This window comes from Eptatretus burgeri, chromosome 12 (genome assembly GCF_056783735.1).
Source record: "Eptatretus burgeri isolate ZD-2024b chromosome 12, Ebu_testis_v1, whole genome shotgun sequence".
NCBI classification, from domain to species: domain Eukaryota; kingdom Metazoa; phylum Chordata; class Myxini; order Myxiniformes; family Myxinidae; genus Eptatretus; species Eptatretus burgeri.
In genome coordinates this window covers 5,903,928-5,924,396 of record NC_140972.1, presented here as the reverse complement: position 1 = coordinate 5,924,396, position 20,469 = coordinate 5,903,928, and the positions used below count along the sequence as shown (strand labels likewise).

The 20,469-nt window shown below is 47.6% G+C and overlaps 1 protein-coding gene across 8 annotated transcripts in view; it reads right to left on the bottom strand.

Annotated features, from left to right (window-relative positions):
* The window catches only part of LINGO1 (leucine rich repeat and Ig domain containing 1), a 393,052-nt gene extending 373,663 nt beyond the window's left edge, over nucleotides 1-19,389 (bottom strand). The window contains exons 1-3 of one of the 8 annotated variants that reach the window (XM_085849327.1): nucleotides 19,157-19,389; nucleotides 18,317-18,358; nucleotides 1,501-1,556 (exon numbers count right to left, since the gene is read on the bottom strand). The gene's annotated coding sequence lies outside the window, so the exon portion shown is untranslated. Of the gene's footprint in view, nucleotides 1-1,500; nucleotides 1,557-18,316; nucleotides 18,452-19,156 lie in introns of those variants that run through there. The other 7 variants (XM_085849321.1, XM_085849322.1, XM_085849326.1 and 4 more) reach the window with 7 other exon arrangements.
* Between the last annotated feature and the right edge of the window lie 1,080 nt (nucleotides 19,390-20,469).

Below are 20,469 nucleotides of genomic sequence, written 5' to 3'. Positions count from 1 at the left end.
TGATTCTTCACCGTTGAGTGATGGGGCCAAAAACGATATGGAACACAATATCTCAAAAAGTTGCAGATGGATTCGGACGAAACTTGGTGGGTCAGTTGCTTTGGTGATAAGAAGAAGCCGATTAAATTTTAGTTCATGTCTGAATCCAGATCCGGCCTATCAGTGGGATCCAAAACGTAAACTAATCAGCCTGGCAGATGTATGCACTCTACCGAGTGCTCTTCTTGTTAAAGGATGAAATTCCACCCATTAAAAGTGTCACATTAGTCGATCCGAATGAATCTCTGAATGGAAAAACTCAAGCAGGACACCACGTCGGAGAATTGCAGTCACTTAATATGTCACATCAACAAAACGTCAAGCTTGTGTCACAGATGCATCCAGTTATATATTCACATGACTTTATCTTCATCCTGAACACACTGAGGCTTGAAGGATGGCCGAGAGGTACGCACACTTGCCTCTGAGCCGTGTAGCATGGGTCTGAATCTCAACCCAGCTATAAACTGACAGCTTGGTGCTTCACATGCAGAGAAATGGGTGTCGCGGCTGCCAGCATTACTTGGTAGACAGTGGAGATCCTATGGTCTCCTTCGCGAAGAGTAGGTGGGCTACCGCCGGCACCCTGATCAAATTCCAACTTCGTGCCCGATTGAGCATATCAGCAGCACACACACACACCAGTAATGATTCAAATATCTAGCTGAATTTGGAATCAAATGCCAGTCCAGTATGCATTCACTAAAAAGGGACACAACATGGAAATGAAATGTTAAATTAAATAAATCGATGATGGAGATATGAAAGGACAAATGGTAACGGTTCTACACGCTTGTACACATTTTGCACAAGTCACGACATTCCAATTTTTTTTTTACATTTCCTTTGTGTAGTTATTCGGATTTCTGGATGGTAAGGACGCTTACACCTTCTCACTATTATGATCTGCAACTTCTATCATTATTTTTTTTTTGGTTACAAAGTCAAGGCTCATGGAAGAGCTGGAACAATGAATGGATCAGGACATAGCAGAACATAAGGGACAGCAGAGAGAAGTGGAAACACCAACAGTCGAGTAAAAGGACAAAATAGAGACAGACTTGGACAAATAAGGGATGTGGGGAGGAATGAGAGGTACGGGAGGGTGCGCACGGGGTGGACAAGATAGATCGAGAAGGAAACACTGGAAATTTGGAAGGAGGTTGCCTTCGGGGTGGGGAAGTAGGGGTTAATGGGGGTTATCAGCGTATTCGTGTGTAGACAAAAACCGATGGATAAATATGTGAACTCTTCTTCCAGAAGGCCACATAAACACCAGATAAGAGCTGCAACTTGATGCCTTCATTTCCCTTTCCAACAACATAATCAATATGACACCCAGAGGGCCTTGCGTGTTCAGATCACTTTCTGAAACCTTTGGTAGTTTGGAGCATTCAGTGGTTTGCTGCTACCAACTGCAATTTTAGCCGTGAGGCCGAACAAGACTTGTGAGTTACTCACCCCTAGCGATGAGTGCGCGCTCACTGCATATACCGAGCCATGCTTTCCGAAGTCATCTGAGGGGGGAGATTCAAAAGGTTCAAAGAGCCAATTTATAAGGTAGCTGAATAGGAGTCCCAGTTATGACTTTAAAGCATGTACGCATCATATTTGGAGCAATAAATGTTTGTCATTTTAAACTCAACCTTAAAACACATCGACGAGATTTACACCCGTTATAATCAGACAGTATGTTTCATTTATATAAGCAAGAGCATGGCTTTGGGTAAATTAGATCATAAATTTCATTTTGCAGACGATGTGCATTCCGCGAGCAGGGCAAACTGCTCTGCGTACATTTGGTGCGGTAACCCGGCTGGGTGCATGTAAATTATACCCAAGTGTGGTAAGTTGTGCCGTACTTGTGTTTACAACCATTGGACCCACAAAGCAATGCTCACCCAAAATGACTTCATTCAATAAGTGAACCTTTTGAGAAGCGCCAAAAGATTAATGACGTCTTGGCCGATGATGTATCCTTGCAGCTGTCAGAACTAAATCAAGTCAAGAAAAAAAGTTTCTGATTCCTGCTCACAAAGCAAGAAGCAACCCACCCTGCAACGCTAATCCAAAAACCGTCCCTGGAAACGCTTTTCCACAAATACGATGAACTCGAACAAAATCCCGATGGATAGTCATAACACTAACGGCCTTGGTGAGAAGCAGATTTGGAATGAAAATGGTATATATTTTGAAGTACATCTTATCCAATATCAGGTTTGACAGGACAGCGCAGCAGGTAACATACTCATCTTTAAGCTCACTAGTCACAGGGGTTATATTACACTTCTTCTTTCATATGTAGCACAAGGCTGAGGGGTGGCATCATTGGACGAGGGTGTGGCTGTACCGCTAATGCAATGCCCTCTGCTGGTTGGGGCAGGAATTTGCAATTTGTTCATGGTGCCGGCGATAGCTCACCAACTCTTTGTGAAAGACTGCATTGCGGGAAGTTTAACGTCCACTAAGGAATGCTGGTAGATGGGGAACCTGTTTAACGTCCACCCGAGGGATGGCACACACATCGATTCATCACCCTGTGTGCGACTCACCGGGATGACCGTTTATACCTGGATCGAGATTCAAACTCAGGCTAGACAGCTTAGAGATGAGTGTGTGTACCTCTAGACAATCCTGCCAATCTGGTTATATTCCCTACCCAACTATAAAGTCACCCTGGTGTTTCACCTGGCTGTGTTCTGCTGAAGCAGCATCAGTAAGTGGACCATCCCTCAACGAGACGTTCAAATGGGGACCCGACTATCAGAATTGGTTTATCGGTAGACCTTCGAGATCACATGGTGTCTTTCACAAAGAGTAGGCAAGTTATCACTGACACCCTGAATAAATTACAAATCCATACCTGGCCCAAGTACGACTATTAAGGAGGAATGGCAAAGAAAGCAGTGCACAGTATTTCATCACCCAGGAAGATTCAGTGGCATTCCCTGATATACCTTGAAATGGCAATAACATTAATCCATCCATATTCAATATTCATTCACTATTTGATTTCAACCCAAGATACTGTGACAAACGACAAAATAAAACTGTTCAGCTGCGTTCTCGTTAAAAATAAAACTACAAATTTGTCCAGTTTTCCATGAATAACTTCAAATTGTGTTTGTACATGTTAACAGAATGAATTGTATGCCCGTCCATCAGGAAGTTTTACAAAGCAAAGAGTTTAGCAATGGTGCAATAAGATCAAATCATTGATACAGGTAAGCCTGGTGAAGGCTCAACGGTTAACGCGGCTGGCTTAAGATCTTAGGGTCTTGAGTATGAGCCCCTGTTGGCTTGTTAAATAACACGAGGTGGATTGACTCAGCCTGTCATCCTTCGAGTTTGGCAAAATTGAGTAACAGCTTACTGGAAACAGGTGGGCACTGGATCAGCGGCACAGTCATGCTCCCAGCAAAGATGCACCCAGCAGCTTCTGGCTGCATATGAAATAATCTATCTATAATTCCAGCAATCTGTGTGTCTGTGACCGCTGTTTCTCGACAACCACTGGTCCGATCTAATTGAAACTTGCCAGGTATATTGCCGGGGACCTGAGTATGTGCCTTTTCAAGGTTTGATATTAATCGGACAAGTGGTTCCCAAGTTATGGCCATATATTTACCAAACCAATGACAGGACACGTTGCTGTGTAGGCGTGGCCGATGGGGAAAGGGCGCCTTAGTTACCGTGGCGTAGGAGTGGCAATGGTCAATGGCAGCGAATGTCATGGCAAGCAAAGACAGGGAGGTAAACTTGATTTTAATTTGGATTTTAATTAACTCTGTGTGTGTAAGTATCACAGCAGTTGTAACTTCAATGCAAGCGATAATTAATTCATGGAATGCATGTGAACATTCCGTATGGGCACGCACCACTTCCGGATAGCGATGACTTAATGTATTCTAATAATTTCTCGATTTCTTATGCGCATTTATAGATAAACACAATGCCCCAATCCAGTCGTCGTTTAGCAGAGCGAAGGAACGGCCTGTGTGGTTGTTGTTTCTGGCACGCGGTTTGAAAGTTTTTTTTATTTTTTTTTGCACGTACAGCCACGCACGTACGGCCACGCACGTATGGGCACGCAAGAGCGAAGGAACGGCCTGTGTGGTTGTTGTTTCTGGCACGCGGTTTGAAAGTTTTTTGTTTTTTTTGCACGTACAGCCACGCACGTACTGCCACGCACGTACAGGCATGCCTGAATAATAATAATAATAATAATCATAATAATAATAATAATAATAAAAACTGTGTGTAGTGATGCAGGGGCCCAATGTCCCTTGTCCAATACGAGGCAATTTCAAAACCACGTGATCTATGACATCATCATTAACAGCATATACATTCCCCAGGGGTACTCGATCATATGTGCCAAGTTTCACATCAATCGGTTGAACGCTATTGAAGAAGAAGATTTTTTTACGAGGTTCACCATTGATCCAACATGGCAGCCAAACCACGTAACTGATGACATCTTATACAATTTTTTTTTTTTTTTTGCGGCATGGATAGTCAATTTTAACCTGAGAAGAATCAAATTAATACCATTTGTGGTTTTGGAGAATAAGAGTTTTTGAGTTTTTATTTAAATCCAAGCTGGTTGCCGTGGTGATTGCAAAATCAAAATTTTGAAAAAAGAATGCGTCAGTTTCCATTTGCCCCAACATTGCATGGCAAGTTTCGACTTCATCAGAGCAGCAGTTTTGGAGAAATAGCTTTTTTTAGCTTACTCCAATCTGGAAAAGTACTCCAAGATGATGTAACCTATGACATCATCAATTTTCATCAATTTTGTTTAATTTGTCATTACTAAACCAAGCGTCAGATCGAAACGAAATTTCATATTCAAGTTTTTGTCGTGGTGTAGATGCCACAAAAAATGTTTCGTGTTAATCAGAAAAAAATGTTTTTTTAACCTCGACGTGGCTGGCAAACTGCTTCACCGATGACATCATCTTATACATTTTTTTTCTACCATCGGTAATCGATCATAACCTGTCAACAATCAAATTGATAGCATTTCTTTTTTTTGGTTAAACCAAGCTGGTTGGCCTGATGATTGCGAAATCAAAACTCGGAAATAATATGCATCAGTTCCCATTCGCACGGACATTCCTGTGAAGTTTTAACTTTATCGGAGCAGCAGTGCCGATGCTGGAGCTTCCACAAAAATTCGGCAGAAAGAATAATAATAAAATAACGAAAACAATAGGAGACCTAGCATATAAATGCTTGGTCTCCTAATAATAATAATAATAATAATAATAATAATAATAATAATAATAATAATAATAATGTTTAATACATTGGGAACATGATGCTCTCCAAAAGCATGAACAATAGTTGTACGTCCTGTTACGCATTGTATTAAAGGACTTCTTCGATGATTCAATCTGCTTCTCCAATCTGTTTTCAGGCCTTGGAGACATTGTCTTAACTCTTAGTCACGGGCCGGTGAAAGAGACTAAGAAGTGAAGACTGAGGTTACCTGGTAAGATGATTTGATCGTGGAATGTACAGCTAGCTTCAACAATCCAACTTTAATGACATGATTATTCCAATGTTTTGGCATTTTGATTTTTATCCTGTACAAGGTTCATCATGATGGATGCAATTTATATCGTTTGGACATTATTGGTTTGGGAAAGGATTACAGGTAACCTTCACTCCTGTCGTAACAAAGCTAATGTTGGTGATCTTTCCTCGCATGCATCAAGTTATTGGAGGAACATGAATATAGACAAAGACAGACTGTGGATGTTGCAAGGAGATGGGTATAATGTTTATTTTTATTTTTATAATCCTGAGCTCATAATTCTGTTAATATTATCATATGTGCAATGTGATCAATATCGGGAATGTTCGGCCTCGTGCATTATGCGCTCGAGGAACCACATTGCACACAATGCCATTGACACGTTGCATAGAGTCGCTATTGCTGGAGTAGTAGCGAACCGTGCGGAGATGCAGACGAGCAAATGGAGTGACTTTTATGAAATTTCACAGCTTGGAGAAGGGACATGCGGTGTCTGTCTCTCACCTTATGGTGTAGTACTCGGAGGATACAGATAATTTTGATTACACATTAATTACTTACAATCACACTATGCACAGAAATCAAAAACAAACTAAATTCTTGTAAATGCTTCAAGCAAACAATATCACCGCATAATGATTTGTAAAGCAGTGTTTCAGCTCCTTTCCTTGTGTATTCCCGTTAAAAGATTCCCCATAATCAATACAAATCACATCTTTCAAACTCCCGATCACGTGCTGTGCGTCCACTGCATTGCATTAGCAGAGCACGCCGTCCTTTGCAGAGAACATTCAACCTGTGAACATTATAAATATCCCTTGTGGAGTGTTTTTAAAATATAACGGCTCGCAAAGAACCCCTCCTTATGGACAGGATAGTCGATGCTATAAAAGGAGCTGTGCGTGCATGCATCCATGCGAGTTCAACCCATTGGTTGTACAGTTCACCTGACTCCACCCTCCATTTCTATACTATGGCCATCAATTTAGGAACCTTTTTGAATTACCCTTTAGAAATCCATAAAATTACCTTTTCTCTCAAGCGGCACTTTTACTGCGGAGGTTACGCAGGTTTGCTATTTATATCCGGCCATTTTCTCAAAATGTGAGCTGAACAGGTGACTGTGATGGGTTTCTGTGAAGTCGGCGATAGCATGACAGGAGAGCAGAAAATGTTACGTATTCCGCTGTTTTGACGTGGGAATGTCCGTTTGCTTTTATGAGCGGAAGGAGGCTGAGAGTAAAGATGGGACGACTTTTGAGGGGGAGGGAGTGAGGACTTTCAGTGGGAGAGGGGGAATGAGGGAGGGTTTGAAAGCTTCAGTGCAGAGAAGGGATTGATGCCTTTGGGTTAGGAGGAGAAGGGTGAGAACTTGGGGTTGGGGAGTGGAGTACAGGACAGTGTTGAGAGGGGGAGGTTGAAGATTTTTACCACTCAGCCTGAATTGGGCTAAGGGGTATTGTCGTCACAGGCGTTGTCTGGGCGGGCGTCTGTCAACTTTTGGTTTCCGTCAATTTCGAGAACGCCTTGTCCGATTAAATCCATTTTTGCAGGATATGTTGGGGTTGAGTCGAGGAAGGTTCCTTTCGAAAATGGGCGCGCTGCGATTTTCAATGAGGCCTCCATGTCAGCCATCTTGAAATTGGTTTCCGTCGATATTGAGGAGAACGCCTTGTCCGATTAAATCCATTTTTGCAGGGTGTGTTGGGGCTGAGTGGAGGAAGGGTCCTTTCGATATTCAGTGTGATGCGATATCCAATATGGCGGCTAGGGCAGCCATCTTGAAATTGGTTTCCGGACAGTAACTTGAGAACGGCTTGACAGATTGATTTTATTTTCATGGGGGTACAATGGGGGTGGTTAGAGGAAGGTTTCTTTCGATATCCAGCACAATCCGATATCCAATATGGCGGCTAGAGCAGCCATCTTGAATTTGGCTTCCGGACAATAACTTGAGAACGGCTTCACACATTGATTTTATTCTGGCGAGGTATAATAGGGTTGGGTAGAGGAAGTGCCTTTCCAAAATGGGCATGCTGCGATTTTCACTGTGGCCGCCACGGCAGCCATCTTGAAATTGGTTTCCGTCAATTTCGAGGAGAACACCTTGTCCGATTAAATCCATTTTTGCTGGGTGTGTTGTGGTTGAGTAGAGGAAGGTTCCTTTCAAAAATGGGCATGCTGTGATTTCAATATGGCCACCATCTTGAAATTGGTTTGCGTCAAGGGGCTGAGGGGTTACGCCCGCTTTGCGGTGCTATTTATTTATTGAGTTGTCAGAATTGCATGTGTGAGTTTGCTCGCAGTACAAATGTAAGTGTATGTGTGTGTGTGTGTGTGTGTGTGTGTGTGTGTGTGTGTGTGTGTGTGTGTGTGTGTGTGTGCATGTGTCATTTTGGAGAGGGGGGAGGGGCTAGGGGTGACTCAATCACCCAATGGGTAATGTGCTATTTCCTCCAGAATTATGAATGGGTTAATTCCCCTAAAGTTGGGGTATTTAGTATGACTTGTGATACCAGCTCCCACCTGGAGCCTCACATATTTACATAGAGAGGATTAGGTTGCTCCTTCGACTTTGAACCCCCAGAACCATGATTATTTTTAACCACCTAAAACCTTCCCATGCACACTCCGAGTACAACTACCAGTTTTCAACTCTTTCGCTCGTGGTTCAAGAGTCCATAGCAGTCGAACACACAAACAAACATATACATACACAAAAAAAAGAAGAAACAACAACTTCATCAGTAAAAACTGAACTACTGTATCTCTCATGCTCAGTTGTTCCTTCATTCCCTATCCCTTCTCCCTTTCAACAGAGGGGTTTCAGTACCCATTATGCAGTGCTTGGGTGCCATATTGGTTGGCAAGCTAAACAAGCGAGAAAAGATAAACAACACTTCACAAGGCCAAATAATTAGCATTAACCTTCCATTGCGGTAAGTCAGAATAACGAGATAAACGTGCTAGATTGTTCAACTAATGATGCTGTCGTTTCCAGGGAAGCGAATACAACCAACATGGCAGCGCGAACGCCATTATGGGATCGCTCTGAAAAGCCTCTATACCCCAAACTGAATTTTCATTTAATGCAACGTTTCTTCCTTTAAAAGCTCTTAATAACACCTTTAAAAACACTTTAAACGCCTTCCTCTGCTTGCTACTCCATCAGAAACAACAACCCCCTGTCCCACACCCTATCCTTACTCCTTCCTTCATTCCTGCACCCTTCCAGCAGCTCCTCCTCACTCCTATCCCTTACTGTATGGACCTCAAACATCCAAGGTCTAACCTGACAGATCTCTAAATCCAGGCCACTGCTGATAAAGCGGACACCATCTGTTTACCAGAATCCTTCCTCCCACAACACATCCCCAAATTTTTGGTGTCTCTCTCTCTCTCTCTCTCTGGCTGTTGTCTCCTCCACTTTGACCGACCCGTACCCCATCCTGGTTGTGGAATCTCACTGTATATCTAGAATTACATTTCTCACTCTGCATGCATTGCACCTGAGAAGGTGGAGAAGTTTCTGGCAAACCTCGACTCTGATTCAGCAACTGGACCGGACAGCGTTAATTCACATGTCCTAAAAACCTGCTATGCTGCCCTTTCCCATCCTCTCTCTGCCATTTTCACCTTATAATTTGCCCGAGGTCATCTTCCATCTGCTTGGAAATCCTCCAACATCAGAGCATTAAATGAAAAAGGTGCAAAAATTGATCCCCTTAACTACAGACCAATTAGCTTCCTTCCAATCATCAGCAAGGTCATGGAATCCATGATCACAGTTGACATAATATCATTCCTCTCCTCCAACAACCTCATCACAGATGATCAATGTAGATTGTGACCAGGTCACTCTACCTTAGACATGCTGCTTCGACTCTCCCAGCAAAAGATGGAGACCCTCAATGTCAGACATGACATCAGGGCTGTCTCTCTGGACAGATCTCAAGCTTTCAATGCAAATATATCTGCCTTGCTCTCCAAACATTTGACATCCAAGGCCAACTCCACTCTTGGATTACTAACTTCCTCTGCTCTTGTAACCAACATGTGACTCTCAATGGAACCCTTTCACGTCTCCCAAGACAGTGTTCTGGGTCAAGTCCTATTCCTAATCTTCATCAACGACCTCTTCGACCCTCAGGAAAATCCTCTTTATGTTTTTGCTGATTACTCCACTCTCTGCTGTGACATCCCTCATCCTTCAAACAGACCTTCAGCAGCCTCTTCCCTCTCTTCAGACCTTGAAAAGAAATCACAAACTAATGAAACATTTGGAATACGTGTTTTAATCCAGACAAATCCCACAACCTCACTCTCGATCTGAAAGTTCCGTACGGCAGACTATCCCATCTACTTTCTTTCAACCATTTTGAAAAAGTTCAGTCACTCAAACTGTTGGGTCTCACTCTCAGCCATGATCTTTCGTGGGAAACCACATTTCAAGGTTGGCCTCTAAAACCAGTCATCGACTGGACATTCTTCGTCGTTCAGTGTCCTTCCTTGGTAGACCTGAAATCTTATCCACCCACCAGCCCTTCATCTGCAGTTTGATGGAGTGCAGCTCTCCACTCTGGGCTAGCTCTCCTGCCTCATACCTTGCTCAGCCTGCCTGTGGAACTAACTTCCACATCCTCTTCAATCTCATTGTTACCTCTCTGTCTTCAAGACAACTATTCACCACAAACTCAGATCGTCCCCAATACAAAACCATGATCTCTACACCTGTTAATCTACCACCCCCCCCCCAAACCACCTATTTGGCTTCTGTATCCATCTTATCCACCCCTTGCATTCTCCCCTACCCCAAGCCCCCATCCTTACCCCGCATCCCTTGTTGTCCATCTGTTTATTTTCTCCCTCGGCCTTGCTGTTAGCATCCCCCCCCCCCCGTCTCCTTCTGCTCTTCCTTTTGTTACGTTGCCTCCTGATCTGTTTTGTGCTCTTCCACGAGCTTCGACTGGAAACAAAAAAACACACAAACACAGACAGACAGACACTTGTCGAACGATAGTGTGATGAAAATTTGGCACGATTACATTACTCATCAGATCCTGCTTCATTTTGTTACTCTGAAAGTATTCCAGTGTAATAATCGAATTACCTCCACCAAAAATGCTAACATGCATGATATGCAAGAGAATCCCAGAAAGATAAGTGATGACTACCCATATGTATAAAACGGTACACAGAACACAGCTCGTACATTGTACGCGAAGTTCAATGCAGTCGGTGCACGTCCAGAATCCTGCGTTGGTAAAAGAATGAAACACCTGTTTGAGCTTTGGCTCTCCATTCGCTTCTCTGCTCGAGGGAAATGCGGTGTGACAGGTCCTGCCTGGTGCGAGCGGTGTAAAATAATCAATGGTAAATCGTGCCCTCTGTAGCGGTCTTCGGGAAACGTCTTGTTGGATTCCGATACGATTCATACAACCTTGATCATACGTCATCCCATCCATACACGATTTGCATGAGAACAAGACACGTTCTTTTTGGGACATAAATACAATAAAAAAAAAAATTATTTAGGAGACATCCAACAGAGTAGAAGGGATAGAATTTATCGGACATTCGAGCAAGTTTTACTCTACCTGTAGAGCAAAGATGGACGTACTGAGATGCAGAGCCGTACGCGTGCTGCTTCTGCTTCCATCCCTGTTTCTCTATTTTCCATCAACCACTCCTCCACAACCGACCACCCACTCTCCACCCACCACCTTTTCACTCACTATAGCACCTCCATTACCCCCCACAATGCCTTGATGCGTTTGGGGAAAGCACTCAAGCAAAATGTATTTCTCAAACTGAAGATGAAAGAAACAAACCAAAAAACAAACAACTAATCAACGTTAAATTTGAGATTTAAAATGATTTTCACGAAGCAAATTAAAAAAAAAAAAAAACTTATGGACGGATATTAAAAAGTGCGTTTGACAACATCTTCAGTCCTAATGCAACTGATGTTTGAATGGGTTTGCGTCCTTGTGCTCTCAAACGCATTCAACACCAGATGTTTTACCTGCGGAATGAATCATTCGCGTGGTAGCTGCTTTGGCAACAACATCTCTTGTTGCTACTTTGTGAGAATTAAAGACATCCGAAAATTCCAGGGGTTGCCACCAGTGTGACCACTCCTCATTTTCATAAATGCCAAAGTGAGCCAATGAAAAAAGCCAAGAATTCACGAGGTTTCGGAAAAGCGATGCTAATAGAAAACCTATACGCCAAGAAAACCTATAGAAAACCAAGACGCCAAGGTGAACAACGAACAGCCAAGATCTTGTGAAAAAGCCAAGGAGTGGTCACACTGGTTGCCACCTACGATTCTTGGCTGAGGGTCAGACAGCTGGAACTGCTCTTGTCATAGAATCTGGTTCTCCATAAAGAGAGGTGGTTGACCATTTTGTTTGTGCCTTTCAGACATTCCTTAGGACTTCAGGACATCCAAACATCGGTTTAGTAGCATAGTTGTGAGTAACAAACCCCCAGACCTTATCTTGATCGTAAAAATTTTTTTTATATCTTTCGCACCATTGGGACGTCAATTTTGTTGACCTTCGAAAGGTCAAGTGACATCGGAAGGCTGGCAGGATAGCATCGAGGTATGCACACTTTCATTTGGGCTATCTATTCTGGGTTTGAATACTGACCCAGGTATAAACTTCCATCCTGGTGTTTCACAGGCAGGGTGAGTGATCAATGCGCGATCCGTCCCTCGGACGGACGTTAAACTGGGCAACCCGTCAGTCGGCATTAGTTGGTGGATGTTAAATCCCACGGTGTCCTTCCTGAAGAGTAGGCGAGCTAGCACCGGCACCATGGACAAATTGCAAATTCCTACCCCCAACCTACAGTGGGTACCACGTCAGCTACACACACAGGAAATGATGCAACCAGAAGCCATGTACTACAAAGTAAAGAAGAGGAGGTGACCTTGGGGAAGCTGGTGTCGACTTTGGAATGGAATGAAGTCGGATTTCATAAAACATCATCCATTTTTGATAAGTAGCACGTAACGAAATGCAGAAAGTGTAGTAATGTAAGGGGAGCTGCTGATGCTACTTTACTGATTGATTTGGTGATGTCTATTTCGACCTCAAAGAACATCATGTCCATACACGTGCATTTCCACACCACCGGCATGCCAGGATTCTGACCTCCAATCGCTTCCAATCGACAGTTTGGTGAAACAACTAAGTTGATTATTGTCACTGTTCTTCTTGATTGTTACAGGATTTAAACTCGAAGGACACTCGGTAGAGCGCATACCTCCTCTGCCAAGCGGATTCGTTTACGTTTTGTATGCCACTGATAGGCCAGCTGGATCTGGATTCGGACCTGAACTAAAATTGAATCGTCACCGAACCAACTCGTGCACCAAGTTTTGTCCTAATCTGTCCACAACTTTTTGAGATATCCTGCACACAAACAAACAAACAGACAGATAGACAGACAGACAGACAGGGGTGAAAACATGACCTATATTCACCTTCGGTGGCAGAGGTTAAAAAAAATGATGTTCCCCTTTTTTGAATCTGATCAGCTGAACATCCAATATGTCAGAACGACAAGTTTGAAGTTCACTTGGACATCGAGAAATCTCACCCACACACAAACGTGATGTGTTCCTCGTCTGTAATTCAAATACAAACATCTCAAAATGGTGAATGAATTCATCGACCAAGCCTGCTGTTTGTTTAACGGTTGAGGTGGCTGGTTTAAGATCTTAGGGTCTTGAGTTGGAGCCCCTGTTGTTACCGTTAAATAATACCAGGTGGGTTGACAGCCAGTCATCCTTCCAATATTGGCAAAACGACTACCAGCATACTCATAACAGGAGGCACTGCATCAGCGGCACAGCCACGCTCCCAAGTAATGAAGCAAGCAGCAGCTACAGATTGCAGACGAAATAAAAAAAAGTTCATCAAACGTGGTTTGCTACCCTGAGCAACCATTTCTCTCGATCTACTTTTGTAACAGAAGTTGGAACTTCCGAACCAGGTTGATTTGTTGCGAACATCTGAGCACATCAGGTGGGATTTTGATTAAGGTAAAAGTTTGAAAGGTTTTTTTTTTTTTCCCTCCCCACAAATGAAATGACACATTTCCCAACAAATTGCTTCTTCCCAGCAACAATTACCAAAAGCTGCGGGCACGCACGCCATACCACCTCCGTTGGGCACGTTCATGGCAATGTCAATGAGCTTCGGATAGCTCGTATTGAAAAATACCCCAAAACATCAGCCAATGACGTCACAGAAGCGTGAAAGGGAATACAATTACCATTGTTGACGGTACGAGTAGCTCCGACACTTGCAGGCAAATATCATTGAAAATGATGCACTTTGCTCCAACGTAATGGTGTTTAGGGGTCTCAACAAAATTACCAACATAGGGGATTGTACGAGCACGCGTTCCCATTGGATGGGACGATTAGTCTGTCCACAAGCCAATTAATGGAAGAGTGGCGGGGATCACTGCGGGGGCGGGGGGGGGGCAACAACGAGTCCGAGCACTACATGTGCGTTTTCACCGTGAATCGAGATAATTACGAACGGTGATGACACTCAAACGGCGGACGCCAATTGCTCGGCACAGCAACTCGTGTGATCCTGGTGTCATCGCTCCATTAGTCGTTATCCCTTGTTAAATGTGCAAGAGGCACTGTGTGGGTGATTGTGTCCTGCGGACGTATCTACTGGAACACGCGTGTCCGTGCGTACCCGACACACGGCAGTACTCATTGCCTTGCCTTTGAGATGAGAAACGTTGTGCTGTGTTGCCAACATTGAGAGAGAGGAAGACGAAAAAGAAGTTGGATGGAATGGGTTGGCGGTGTGATGGAGCGAAGCGACCGCGACGGGGTGGGGTCGGCAAGAGGGTTGTCCCCCTTTTCATGGTCGAGAAGTTTTTAAAATTTCAACCTTAAATTTGTGCATTCGAACACACTCTCTGATGCAAAATTAAAGTAGAATCATCATGTTTTTCTAATTAATGTTTTTTTGTTTTTGTTTTACATGCAACTCCTGAACATGTTTTGATCTTTACATTGTTTTACATTTGTTGTAATAAGTAAAATATAAACACAAATTTATCGATAAACCCGACTCTCCCAGACAGACTTAGTATAGGTAGATCAACAGCAATGACCTCATGTCACTGGGATGCTTGGGACCTCGTACAAAGGTGTGCGTGCGTGCGTGCGTGCGTGTACGTTCAAACGCAGCACAGGCGCCCTTCTCATTGGTGCAATGTTTACGTCATGTCAGCCAACCAATGAGAAACGCCCTACTTCCGCTGGTCAATAACGTTTGTAAGTGTAATGGGAGAGCATTTGTCATTTGTTGCCACGGACGTTGAATGGTAGTTGTCTCCAATCAAACACAAACCTTCGCCCGAAAGCCCACAGAAACCTCGTCACGACATGAACATCCATCACAAACCTCGATGGGAGGTTATTTTGAGAAAGTGGTATTTCTCACCCTTATTACCTCCACCACCGAAGGTGAAGTAGGTGATGTTTTCACCTCTCTCTGTCTGTCTGTTTGTTTGTTTGTCGTCTGTGTGCAGGATATCTCAAAAAAAGTTGCGGACGGATCCGGATGAAACTTGGTGGACGTGTTGGGTGTGTGCCAAGGACGAATTGATTCGATTTTGGTGTAGATCCGAATCCGGATACGAGAATTATTTAATTGTTAAAGTGATTCTTCACCATTGAGAGAGAGAGAGGGCCAAAAACGATGTCGTGGTGTGTCGCATGATATTACAAACATGTCATGGGTTCGGTATGTTCTCGTGGATCAGGCATTGCATGGCGTTGGTGTGCGCTCTGCCGAGGGCCCTTCTTGTTGGGTAATAAAATCAGCAGACTGTATACAAAAAGGGGTACATGACCACCAAAAGCGTGGTGGAGTTGGCAAGGATGTGTTTGTGGAGCACGCACAGCGGCTCGTGTGGTTGTGTGGTGCACATGTGGGGCCTGTGTCATTGTGGGGCTCGGGTGGTAGCGGGCTGAATGTGGGTCTCGTGGTTGTGGAACACAGCGGGCCTGCATGGTCGTGGTGGGGCGTACTCTGAGCCTGCATGTTGATGGGAACCACGCGTGTGTGGGGCCCGTATGTTTGTGGGGAACAAGCGGGATCTGCAGGGTTGTGGGGCATGTGCATGGGCCTGCGTGTTTGTGAGGTGCACGAAGCTTACGTCATGGTGGGGTTCATGTGGGGCCCATGTAGTTGAGGAACTGTGGTAGTAGCACCCGCCAGGTTGTGGCCCATGTGCATTTCCCTTCGGGTTGTGGGGCCCGGATGGTTTTGGGACCACGCACGATCCGCGTGGTTGTGGAGCTTGTGCGGTGACACCATATTCATCATAACCCGAAAATGAAAGGAACCAGTAAATAAATTCCCCTCAGTTAATGCGTTCCCAAGTTGATCTAAAACAACCCCCCCCCCCCAAGCAATGCTGTTACATATTTCAACAACACGGTGCATGATCCACGGTGGACTGTGTAAATTTCCTCGTCCCTCGCTTGGTGCAAACTATAATACCGTTTTACAAACTTTCAGGATTATGATCACGTGACGTGACCTGAAGGCGGTGCACGCGCTGATAAAGTGTCCAACATTCATGCGATTCCCGATGTTATCCGCTGAAACCAATGGAACACATAATGCACACACGACTTGGCGGATAAAGCTCGCCGCTCCAAGGACGGCGGTTGTTTTTTCTGTCTCGTTTCGCATTTTTCAAACGACACCAACAAATCGTTTCCATGAAGCGCCACGAATGCTTCAGCAACGACGCATATATCAACAGAAGCTTCTCGCAGCCAGGGCTGCCTACAGATCAAATCTCCCTGTTGGAGGGCATTGGGGACAAGCCTGTCCCCCAGAGCATGCCTGCTCCCTCGGGGCATACTGCCCCCCCCCCAGAGCACGCCTGCTCCCTCAGAGCATACTTGCTCCCTAAAGCACGCCTGCGCCCTCGGGGCATACTGGCTCCCAAGAGCACGCCTGCTCCCTCGGGGCATACTGGCTCCCAAGAGCACGCCTGCTCCCTCGGGGCATACTGGCTCCCAAGAGCACGCCTGCTCCCTCGGCGCATACTGGCTCCCTAAAGCACGCCTGCTCCCTCGGCGCATACTGGCTCCCAAGAGCACGCCTGCTCCCTCGGGGCATACTGGCTCCCAAGAGCACGCCTGCTCCCTCGGGGCATACTGGCTCCCAAGAGCACGCCTGCTCCCTCGGCGCATACTGGCTCCCTAAAGCACGCCTGCTCCCTCGGCGCATACTGGCTCCCAAGAGCACGCCTGCTCCCTCGGGGCATACTGGCTCCCAAGAGCACGCCTGCTCCCTCGGGGCATACTGGCTCCCAAGAGCACGCCTGCTCCCTCGGCGCATACTGGCTCCCTAAAGCACGCCTGCTCCCTCGGCACATACTGGCTCCCAAGAGCACGCCTGCTCCCTCGGGGCATACTGGCTCCCCAGAGCACGCCTGCTCCCTCGGGGCATACTGGCTCCCCAGAGCACGCCTGCTCCCTCGGCGCATACTGGCTCCCTAAAGCACGCCTGCTCCCTCGGGGCATACTGGCTCCCTAAAGCACGCCTGCTCCCTCGGGGCATACTGGCTCCCTAAAGCACGCCTGCTCCCTCGGGGCATACTTGTTCGCCTCGGAGAGCGGCACGTACCCCTGGAATACCGGCGCTCCTCGGGCATTCCGGCTCCCTCGGGGAATTTCTACTCAAATATCCAAAGTAATCCCGCATCCGACAAGGCATGCATCGGATCCTGAGGATGGGGATTCTCCTTTTCTTCTTAATAAACGTGCCTCACGTCCAAGAGCTAAACCCGACAAGAACAGCACCACACGCACGAACATCTCCGACAAGCAATTTGTATCACAAACAGCTTCTACGCGACAACATGAAACAACAGGCGATGATGTTCCTTACACTTGAGCCACGCTCGGCATTTTGACGAAACGGTGAACACTCGGAGTTTCGGGAACGACGCAAACACACCGGGATTACGGGCACGGCACGACACGGCACCACGCACCGGGATTACGGGCACGGCACCACGCACCGGGATTACAGGCACGGCACGACGGACCAGGATTACGGGCACGGCACGACACGGCACCACGCACCGGGATTACAGGCACGGCACGACGGACCAGGATTACGGGCACGGCACGACACGGCACCACGCACCGGGATTACAGGCACGGCACGACGGACCAGGATTACGGGCACGGCACCACGCACCGGGATTACGGGCACGGCACGACACGGCACCACGCACCGGGATTACGGGCACGGCACGACACGGCACCACGCACCGGGATTACGGGCACGGCACGACGGACCAGGATTACGGGCACGGCACCACGCACCGGGATTACAGGCACGGCACCACGCACCGGGATTACGGGCACGGCACCACGCACCGGGATTACGGGCACGGCACCACGCACCGGGATTACGGGCACGGCACCACGCACCGGGATTACGGGCACGGCACCACGCACCGGGATTACAGGCACGGCACCACGCACCGGGATTACAGGCACGGCACCACGGACTGCGCTTCAGCTCGGGAAGCTTGACACGGCGCGGCTTGGCGCAATGGAGGAGCCCGCGAGGAGATCGGATCGTATCGCACACGCTGCCACCAGCTGGAGCACCCGGTCGCGAGCCCGTGCGAGCGTCCAGCGGTCTGCTTACTCACCGCTTGGTATCGCGCCAGCACCACTTGGCACCAAGGAATCGCCTGTGAGCGAGAGGAGAGCGCATTGCATATCAGCAGCCGTAGATCTTGGCTTCGCCGTTCTTCTGTATTCCTTCCAGGGGCCCCCGTCCTACTACACAGCCTCCCCTCCCCCCGTCCTACGACACAGCCTCCCCTCCCCCCGTCCTACGACACAGCCTCCCCTCTCCTACTACACAGCCTCCCCTCCCCCCGTCCTACGACACAGCCTCCCCTCTCCTACTACACAGCCTCCCCTCCCCCGTCCTACTACACAGCCTCCCCTCCCCCCGTCCTACGACACAGCCTCCCCTCCCCCCGTCCTACGACACAGCCTCCCCTCTCCTACTACACAGCCTCCCCTCCCCCCGTCCTACGACACAGCCTCCCCTCTCCTACTACACAGCCTCCCCTCCCCCCGTCCTACTACACAGCCTCCCTCCCCCGTCCTACGACACAGCCTCCCCTCTCCTACTACACAGCCTCCCCTCCCCCGTCCTACTACACAGCCTCCCCTCCCCCGTCCTACTACACAGCCTCCCCTCTCCCTGTCCTACTACACAGCCTCCCTCCCCACCGTACTACACAGCCCCCTCCCCCCTCCCCACCGTACCACACAACCTCCCCACCCCCCGGCGCCACTCCACCGCCGGTGACCCATCGTGGCCGCTCAAGACGCTTGTTTAAAATGTTGATCAATAAGTACTATTCCTCCTGTACTGCCATTAATGAGCCGCGAGCGCACCTCGCACACCTGGGTGTGCGGCACCGTTAGCCAAGCTTGTCATCCGTAGCCCCGAATCGCCGAGCGCACATCCTCACCTTCCTCACCTGGAGTCAACGCCGCAGGTCGCCGAGTTCCCGGGAATGGAACTCCACAGGGTTAGCAGGAGGGTTCACGTTCACCCCGAGCCTGGAAAAAGTGACTCCGCATCCCCACGGAGGACTCGACTTGTTTAATGTCTCCTCGGTCCTGGCGTCGTCCGATCGTAAAATGGGGATTATGGGGAAGCTCTCCGGACGGACAGAACTCGCACCCGTCCGTGCGCTATGTTGCGCACCTTAGGGGGGGTGGGGGGGCTGTGCCGAGAGTGCGCACGTTGGGGAGGGGGCTGTGCCGAGAGTGCGCACGTTGGGGAGGGGGCTGTGCCGAGAGTGCGCACGTTGGGGAGGGGGCTGTGCCGAGAGTGCGCACGTTGGGGAGTGGGCTGTGCCGAGAGTGCGCACCTTGGGGGGGGCTGTGCCGAGAGTGCGCACCTTGGGGGGGCTGTGCCGAGAGTGCGCACCTTGTGGGGGAGGGCTTGCCGAGAGTGCGCACCTTGGGGGGGCTGTGCCGAGAGTGCGCACCTTGGGGGGGGCTGTGCCGAGAGTGCGCACCTTGGGGGGGGGGGCTGTGCCGAGAGTACCGATTTGGTGCTATGCACAGAGTAGGCCGATGAGCCCAAGTGTAAGTCCCCCCCCCCCGAGCTCCCGCCAAACATTCCCGGCTTCATGAAGGACGCGGCCTTCCCGGGACAAGCTTGTGCTGCCCAATGGTTTCTCCGGTGAAATGCGCTCGTCGATGGAGAACGAGCAGCAGCGTGAACATCTATCATGAAGCGAACATTTGGTCCTGGGATCCTTTCCCAAAAACCCATCGGTTCGCCTTGTATTGTGGCGTCGAATTGAGTGCGTGCGAACATGTAATTGAACCCGACGTCCATCACTTAGACCCTCACGGAGGTCTCGGTATATATAGGTCTGAGATTCTTTATGCGAAGATCAGCGAGCCATGAAATTTCATTGCATTCTCCCTCTTACACAATGAAAAGCTGATTAGGGTGATTATACTTGCGGAGACGTGATGAGTGGATGGATTGAAGTGAGCTCGCAATTATATCCTGCCACGTCTGGGCCGATATGGACGGCGTTCGCAATCCTCGTGGCCCCACGGTCCTCCCGTCCAACCGATTCAATGCACAACTGAAGATAGAACACCCATCAGGAATCAGGGAGGAAGAAAAAAAAAAAAAAAAAACATGAACCCCGATACACCTCGTCACCTGTTTCTTGGCAACGGTTATAACAGGGTGGTTTGCCATTGCCCTTCCCGGCAGCAGTGAGAGCAGCAATTATGGAATTTGTTTAGGGAACTC